This window comes from Macaca nemestrina, chromosome 7 (genome assembly GCF_043159975.1).
Source record: "Macaca nemestrina isolate mMacNem1 chromosome 7, mMacNem.hap1, whole genome shotgun sequence".
Lineage (NCBI taxonomy): Eukaryota > Metazoa > Chordata > Mammalia > Primates > Cercopithecidae > Macaca > Macaca nemestrina.
In genome coordinates this window covers 126,284,728-126,293,437 of record NC_092131.1, presented here as the reverse complement: position 1 = coordinate 126,293,437, position 8,710 = coordinate 126,284,728, and positions in this window count along the sequence as shown.

Here is an 8,710-nt window from a genome sequence, read left to right as displayed (position 1 = left end):
TACTGGCATGAGCCACCGCGCTCAGCCTTGGTTTCTTGTTTTTTTTTTTTGTTTTTTTTTTTTTTTGAGACGGAGTCTCGCTCTGTCGCCCAGGCTGGGGTGCAGTGGCCAGATCTCAGCTCACTGCAAGCTCCGCCTCCCGGGTTCCCGCCATTCTCCTGCCTCAGCCTCCTGAGTAGCTGGGACTACAGGCGCCCGCCACCTCGCCCGGCTAGTTTTTTGTACTTTTTAGTAGAGACGGGGTTTCACCGTGTTAGCCAGGATGGTCTCGATCTCCTGACCTCGTGATCCGCCCGTCTCGGCCTCCCAAAGTGCTGGGATTACAGGCTTGAGCCACCGCGCCCGGCCTGTTTTTTTTTTTTGTTATTGTTGTTGTTGTTTGAGACAGGGTCTGCTTTGTCATCCAGGCTGGAGTGCAGTGGCAGGGACATGGCTCACTGCAGTCTCAACCTCCCTGGGCTTAGGCTAAACTCCCACCTCAGCTTCCTGAGTAGCTAGGACTACAGGCATGTGCCACCATGTCCAGTTAATTGTTGTATTTTTTTGTAGAGATGGGGTTTTGCCATGTAGCCCAGGCTGGTCTTGAACTCCTGAGCTCTAGTGATCTGCCCACCTCAGCCTCCCAAAGTGCTGAGATTACAGGCGTGAGCTACTGCACCTGGCTGACACATGCCCTTGAGTTGTATTCCAGAAACCTAGACCCCTAGCAGATGGAAAACACCCACTGCAGTCACATAGACCCCAGATAAGGGAGAACTGAGGACTGAACTCTGGCCTTACCCAGTGTATAACTGAGGCAGGAATTTTGTCAGCCTCAGCTCCAGCTGGCGACACCCTTGCCTGGGCCTTGCTCAGGCCCAGGCTTGCTGCAGGAGATGCCCCATCTGCTCAGGTCACGCCTGAGCCACGCCTGGCTTCCACTCCAATGCAGATCCCTGCATTCAGCCCCTGGAGGGAGGAGGTGTGAGCAAGTGTGGGGTCTGGCCACCACACCAAGCACAGACACAGGAGTGGGTTCCATGCAGGGCTTGCGGCTGGACCAAGTGTGTTGCACTGAGGGGAAAGTGGTGGTGTATGAACAGGGATGCCTATGACCCCAGAGCCCCAGAGTAGGTATTACAGCATGCTAATAGTTCTTTTGGTCCCACTGTTTGCAGCCTGATGGACAGCAGCGGGTGTGTTAACAGCTCTGTCAGTCCTGTTGCCCCACTCCAGCCTATGGCTCCAGTACTGGCTTGGCCCTGCTACTGCTTCCCATCACATGAGGCACCTGACCTCAGCCAGTGTAAGGCAGAGGACCAGTGTTATAGCCTCTTTTTACCCACGTTTGGTAGTCCCAAGTTCTTGTCCTATGTCCATGAAGAATGAGGTTACATTGACAATTGAATGATGAGGGGGACAAAGAGCTTTACTGAGTGACAAAACAGATCTCAGTGGAGAGGAGGATGTGAGGCGTTCCCCCACCTGAAGTTGGATAGTCTCTCACTCAATGTGGCTGGGTCTGGGGCTTTTATGGGCTCAGAATGGGGGAGTACATGCTGATTGGGTTTGTGAGTATGCAAAACAGGCTAAAACAAAGTCATCACCCAAAGGTAGGCACGACAGTGTAAGAAACCAATTAGGGAAGGGTAGGTATATGTAAAATAGGTGAGGGGTGGGGATCAATCAGAGGAAAATGCACCAAACAGGAAGAGAGGTTCTCGATCTAGTCCATGGATTTACCCAGGACTTGTAGCTTGGCTTTCAGGCTTTAAACTGTCTCTGGTTTGAAGGTTGGTTTTCACTGGGGATCTGTCCCTGTCTGCCTAGGATTTGCCTGCCTCCTGCCACTATCTAACAATAAAAGTTAGCTGCAGCCAGGTGTGGTGGTTTACACCTGTAATCCCAGCACTTTGGGAGGCTGAGGCCAGTGGACTCCTTGGGCTCAGGAATTCAAGACCAGCTGGGTTATGTGGCAAAACCCCGCCTCTATAAAAAATACAAAAATTAACCAAGCGTGGTGGTGTGTGCCTGTAGTGCCAGCTACTCAGGAGGCTAGGGTGGGAAGACCACTTGAGCTCAGGAGTGGAGGTTACAGTGAGCTGTGACCTTGCCACTGCACTCCAGTCTGGGAGACTGTCTCAAAAAAAAAATGCTGCTATTATAGATTGAACCCTAAGCTGGGCACTGGCAGAAATGTGAAGCTGATTTAGACATATGGTCTAGAGGGGAAGAGAGTGAGGAAAGCGTATTGTCACTAGATAATAGAATGTGATCAGTTCTACTAGAGATTGCTAACCTAAAAGAAAAAGGCTGAGTCACAAAATTAAAGTTGCTTGATTCACAGTGAGACAACTGTCCACAAGACTCAGACTCAGACCCAAGTAACCTCGGATATGAGCTCTGTTAGGCCTTTGTTACAAGTTTTTTTATTTTGTTTGTTTTTTTCGAGATAGAGTCTTGCTCTGTCACCCAGGCTAGGGTGCAGTGGTGCAATTTCAGCTCACTGAAACCTCCACCTCCCAGGTTCAAGCGATTCTCCTGCCTCAGCTTCCTGAGTAGCTGGGACTACAGGCATGCACCACCATGCCCAGCTAATTTTTTTTGTATTTTTAGTAGAGACAGGGTTTCACCATGTTGGCCAGGCTAGTCTTGCACTCCTGACCTGGTAATCCTCCTGCGTTGGCCTCCCAAAGTGCTGAGATTACAGGCAGGAGCCACCGTGCCCAGCCACAAGTATGTTTTTAAAGGTAAAAGGCAGGGACAAGGAGTGGGCTGATACAGTCTTTTGTCAGGAATTCTCATTGGTTTACTGAAATAGCACTGATTAGTGATTGGCAATACATTGTTAAGCTGTAGGGTATGGGTTACAGTGTCCATTGTGGCATTATTAGGTTAATTTATACCTAGTTGTGGCATAGCAAGCAGTTTCAAGAGATAAATAAATAGCTCAAAAGGAAGGGAGTAGAATGTGGTTGCTGTCTCATTTTAATGTTGTTACTGAATTGACCTCGGGTCTGCTTTCCTAGTGTACAGAAAAAGCCAAACACTGGCCAGGCACAGTGGCTCATGCCTATACTCGCAGCACCTTGGGTGGCTGAGGTAGGAGGATCACTTGAGGCCAGGAGTTCGAGACCAGCCTGGCCACATAGTGAGACCCAATCTCTTAAAATAAAAAATAAAAAAATTAGGCCGGGCGCGGTGGCTCACACCTGTAATCCCAGCACTTTGGGAGGCCGAGGCGGGCGGATCACAAGGTCAGGCGAGACCACGGTGAAACCCCGTCTCTACTAAAAATACAAAAAAAAAAAATTAGCCGGGCGCGGTTGTGGGCGCCTGTAGTCCCAGCTACTCGGGAGGCTGAGGCAGGAGAATGGCGTGAACCCGGGAGGCGGAGCTTGCAGTGAGCCGAGATCGCGCCACTGCACTCCAGCCTGGGCGACAGAGCGAGACTCCGTCTCAAAAAAAAAAAAAAAAAAAAAAAAAAAAAAAAAAAAAAAGGCCGGGCGCGGTGGCTCAAGCCTGTAATCCCAGCACTTTGGGAGGCCGAGGCGGGCGGATCACAAGGTCAGGAGATAGAGACCACAGTGAAACCCCGTCTCTACTAAAAAAAAAAAAAAAAAAACAAAAAATTAGCCGGGCGAGGTGGCGGGCGCCTGTAGTCCCAGCTACTCAGGAGGCTGAGGCAGGAGAATGGCGGGAACCCGGGAGGCGGAGCTTGCAGTGAGCCGAGATCGCGCCACTGCACTCCAGTCTGGGCAACAGCGTGAGACTCCGTCTCAAAAAAAAAAAAAAAAAAAATTAGCAGGGCATCGTGGCATGTGCCTATAATCCCAGCTAATCAAGAGGCTGAGGTGGGAGGATCACTTGAGTCTTGGAAGTAGAGGCTGCAGTGAGCTGTCATTGTGCCACTGCACTCCAGTCTGGGCAACAGAGCAAGACTCTGTCTCAAAGAAAAAACAAAACAAAACAAAAATGCCAAACAGTGACACTGGGACTTCCAGCAAGAGAAAGTGAGATAATTTATTGCAGGTGCCAAAGCAAGGAGAACCAGGCAGCTAATGCTTGAGACCTGAGCTCCACAATGGCTTACAAGCAAGGGTTTTTAAAAGCAGGGGCACATTTCAGGAAAGCAAAATTATAAATCAATACATAGAGGTTACACATTGGTTTGCCCCAAAAAGGTGGGATATCTTGAAGCGGGGGCTCACGTGGATTCAGAGATTGTTTGATTTGTAATTGGCTAAGTAAGCAAGGCTTTGTCTAAAAACTTGGGGTCAGCAGAAAGGAATGCTAAGGTTTGGCCCATGGGTATGACTCTCTCCACACCCCTCAGGGATAATTTGGAACAAAGGATGGTGGTCAGAGGTCAGTCTTCAGTTCCCCCTTATCTGAGGTCAATGTGACAGCAGTGGGCATTTTCCATCTGGTAGGAGTCTGGAATCCCAGCACTTTGGGAGACTGAGGCAGAACAGCTTGAGCCCAGGAGTTCAAGACCAGCCTAGGCAACATAGCAACACCCCTGTCTTTACAAAAAATTTTAAAATTAGCCAGGTATGGTGGCATGTGCTTATAGTCCTAGCTACTCAGGAGGTTGAGATGAAAGGATAGCTTGAGCCCAGGAGTTCGAGGCTGCAGTAGGCCTGGATGACACAGAGAGAACCCATATCTGAAAAAAAAAAACAAAACCAGAAGACATGTCAAGGTGTTATTTGTTTTTAGAGATGGAGTCTCACTCTGTCGCCCAGGCTGGAGTGCAGTGGTACAATCACAGTTCACTGCAGCCTCGACTTTCCACGCTCAAGCAATCCTCCCACCTCAGCCTCCAGAGTAGCTGGGACTACCGGCATGTGCTACCACACTCAGCTAATTTTTAAAGTATGTTTAGAGACAGGGTCTTGCTATGTTGCCCAGGCCGGTCTCAAATTCCTGGACACGTTACCCTCTTGCTATGGCCTCCCAAAGTGCTAGAATTACAGGTGTGAGCCACTGCACCTGGCCAAGATATTATCTTCAGGTTTTTTTTTTTTTTTTTTTTGAGACGGAGTCTTGCTCTGTCGCCCAGGGTGGAGTGCAGTGGCACAATCTCCACTCACTGCAAGCTCCGCCTCCCGGGTTTACGCCATTCTCCTGCCACAGCCTCCCAAGTAGCTGGGACTACAGGCACCCGCCACCTCGCCCGGCTAGTTTTTTTGTATTTTTTAGTAGAGACGGGGTTTCACCGTGTTAGCCAGGATGGTCTCGATCTCCTGACCTCGTGATCCGCCCATCTTGGCCTCCCAAAGTGCTGGGATTACAGGCTTGAGCCACCGCGCCTGGCCTCAGTTTTTTGTTTTTTTTTTTTTTTGTGAGACAGAGTCTGGCTTAGTCGCCCAGGCTGGAGTGCAGTGGCGCGATCTCGGCTCACTGCAAGCTCCGCCTCCCGGGTTCACGCCATTCTCCTGCCTCAGCCTCCTGAGTAGCTGGGACTACAGGCGCCCGCCGCCTCGCCCGACTAATTTTTTGCATTTTTAGTAGAGACGGGGTTTCACAGTGTTAGCCAGGATGGTCTCGATCTCCTGACCTTGTGATCCACCCGCCTCGGCCTCCCAAAGTGCTGGGATTACAGGCGTGAGCCACCGCGCCCGGCTTTTTTTTTTTTTAATAGTAATAGGATCTTGCTATGTTGGCCAGTTTGGTCTTGAACTCCTGGCCTCAAGCAGTCCTTCTGCCTCTGCCTCCTAAAGTGCTAGGATTACAGGCCTGAGCCGGTGCACCCTATCTGTAGCTTTTTTGTTGTTGTTGAGACAGAATCTCACTCTGTCACCCAGGCTGGAGTACAGTGGCACAATCGCCACTCACTGTAAGCTCCGCCTCCCGGGTTCACGCCATTGTCCTGCCTCAGCCTCCCAAGTAGCTGGGACTACATGTGCCCGCCACCACGCCCAGCTAATTTTTTGTATTTTTAGTAGAGATGGGGTTTCACCGTGTTAGCCAAGATGGTCTCGATCTCCTGACCTCATGATCCACCTGCCTCGGACTCCCAAAGTGCTGGGATTACAGGAGTGAGCCACTGCGCCCGGCCCCTATCTTCAGTTTTTATAGGGAACTAAACATCTTGTGACTCTGGCTTACTTGGATGGCTGTTTAAGTTATTATTACCTTCTTCCTTAGTGGGTTATTCATTTACTTCCCTAATTGCTGGGTGCGGGGCTAGCTAGGTTCCCGAATCTCCCTTGAAGGGACTCAAAAGTTCTCCTTTATCTCCATACTTGCGGGCCAGACAGGCACCTAAGAAGGGTCTGTCCTCCATATCAATGTCTCTCAGGGCCTGATTGTATAAAAGGATGCACATTCCTCAGATAAAATCACTTTTCTCAAGATAGACCAGCAAGAGGGAAGAAGTAGAAGGTTCTAGGTTCTCCACACACCCTAGTTTCCCTTACAGATAAGTTTTTCTGTATTGGAGGAGGGTGGCATGGGGTTGGGGGGAGGTCTGTATCTCCCAACAATCTAAGTTCTTCCTTCACTTTGCAGGGATACTATGAGCAAGTAACCCTGACTATGTTTTCTGTGGTAGTGGTAGTGGGGAGTGCTCCAAGAAGTCCTTGGGCCTCATTAATCCCTCATTCTTATCTGAGAAGGTTCCTATTGCTTGGTGTATTCGTTTGTTTTCATACTGCTAAAAAGATACCACCTGAGACTGGGTAATTTATAAAGAAAGGAGGTTTGGGCCAGACACGGTGGCTCACGCCTGTAATCCCAGCACTTCTGGAGGCTGAGGTGGGTGGATCACCTGAGGTCAGGAGTTTGAGACCAGCCTGGCCAACGTGGTGAAACCCCGTCTCTACTAAAAATACAAAAATTAGCCAGGCATGGTGGCACGTGCCTGTAGTCCCAGCTATTTGGGAGGCTGAGACAGGAGAATCACTTGAACCTGGGAGGTGGAGGTTGCAGTGAGCCAAGATCGTGCCAATGCACTCTAGTCTGGGTAAGAGTGAGACTCCATCTCAAAAAAAGAAAAGAAAAAAAGGAGGTTTGGCCTGATGTGGTGGCTCATGCCTGTAATCCCAGCACTTTGGGAGGCCAAGGTGGGTGGATCACCTGAGGTCAGGAGTTTGAGACCAGCCTGGGAAAAATGGTGAAACCTCACCTCTACTAAAAATACAAAAATTAGCCGGGCATGGTGTGTGCACTCAGCTACTTAGGAGGCCGAGGCAGGAAAATCACTTGAACCTGGGAAACGGAGATTGCAGTGAGCTGAGATCACGCCCCTGCACTCTAGCCTGGACAACGGAGCAAGACTCCTTCTCAAAAAGAAAAAAAAAAAAAGGTTTAATTGACTCACAGTTCTACATGGCTGGGGAGGCCTCAGGAGCTTATAATCATGACAGAAGGCAAAGGGGAAGCAAGGCATGTCTTAGATGGCAGCAGGAGAGAGTGACAGCGAGAAAGTGCCACATTTTAACACCATCAGCTCTCCGGAGAACTCACTCACTATCATGAGAACAGCATGGGGGAAACTACTCCCATGATCCAATCACCTCCCACCAGGTCCCTCCCTCAACATGTGGGGATTACAATTCAAGATGAGATTTGGGTGGGGACACAGAGCCAAATCATATCACTGGGGGAGTGGAGATGAGGGGAAGGAGTGGTATTCCAAAGCAGGAGGTATTGAGTACATTGTTTCATGAGTCTTGTATTATCCATTTTATTATTCCTTAGTGCATGGTAAAGCTTCCTTTGAAATGCAGGCTGAATTATCTGAGCCAGAGGACCCCAGGGGAGGTGAGACAGATACCCACACCTGGGCAGAGGATTACAGGGAAAACAGCAACCCCTCTTTCCCCTGGGCACATGTGGTAGAGGCTGTGGGAATCAGGGTATTGCAAGGGTGATGAGGGTAGAGTCAGGACTATAACTCCTCATTCTGGGTTCCCCGGAGCTTTGACTGCTGTGCTCCTGGCCTCAAGCAATCCTTCTGCCTCGGCTTGCTAAAGTGCTAGGATTACAGGCCTGAGCCACTGACTGCCCTCCTCCTAGGAGGCTGTTGACTGAGGAGGTCTGGATGTCAAAGCCTTTCACCACAGGATATAGCAAGATTACTGCAGAGTCAAGGCCCAAGGCCATCCTTCCCCATGCACAGCTCTTGCTAACTCCCCTGACTTCTCTGTGTGCAACTTGTAAGCAGCTCAGCCTGGAGTAGGAGTTGGGGTTCTGACTTTCTACAGCACCTGGGACAGGAAGGATCAGAGGAGCACAGAGTGCTGACTGCCTTGTAGGTGTCCCACATCATCCCATCTGACCGTTCAACAAGGGTGTCAGGCTGGCATTATTCACCCTATTCTATAAAGCTCAGAGAAGTGAAGGTCCTTGCATGTGACATTTACTATCATCATCACTAGTATGTCCCTACTCACATCACAGCAATTCTTTGCTCAAATCTCTAATTGCTAAGAGACTCGGAATAAAACCCAAAATCCTCACAATAGCAAGAGCCAGCAAAGCTCTGCCCCCTCGCCTCTCTTCTCTGACCTCCTCACTGCCCGTCTTACTCACTCTGCTCCGGCCACAGTGGCCTCCTTGCTGTTCCCTCCCGAACACGCCCGGCACAGTCCCACATTCCCGCCTTGCCCTGGCTTTCGCTGTGGCTGTTTCGTCCTGGAAGAACACTCCTGCCTTCCTCATCGCCAAGTCTGGGTTCCAACCTCACCTCCTCCATAAGGCTTGCCCAGACAGCCTTTTAAAT